Genomic DNA, 324 nt, shown 5'->3' on the forward strand with positions numbered 1-324 from the left:
ACAATTGTGCGTATACGTGTAAAGGCTTTCTTGTTTAGTTTTTGTTTGGAACGGTTTCCCAAAGATACAACAGCAAAAAAAAATATATATATAAAAACTATTAACTGTAAAAAAAAAAAGCTTTGGGGGGTCAAATATCTTTCATTTTTTGCAGCCCCGATGTAATAAAGAATTTAAAAATCCCATTTTTGCATTCGGGGGCCCCTATTGTGCAAATAAAAAAATAGGCAGGGAACTTTCTAAAGGAACCCGGTTTTTTGGTTATTGCCATGATCTAAATCCCTTTGTACTTGCCGCAGGTGGGGATGGGGTACAGAACACCAC

Source organism: Penaeus monodon, chromosome 28 (genome assembly GCF_015228065.2).
Source record: "Penaeus monodon isolate SGIC_2016 chromosome 28, NSTDA_Pmon_1, whole genome shotgun sequence".
Lineage (NCBI taxonomy): Eukaryota > Metazoa > Arthropoda > Malacostraca > Decapoda > Penaeidae > Penaeus > Penaeus monodon.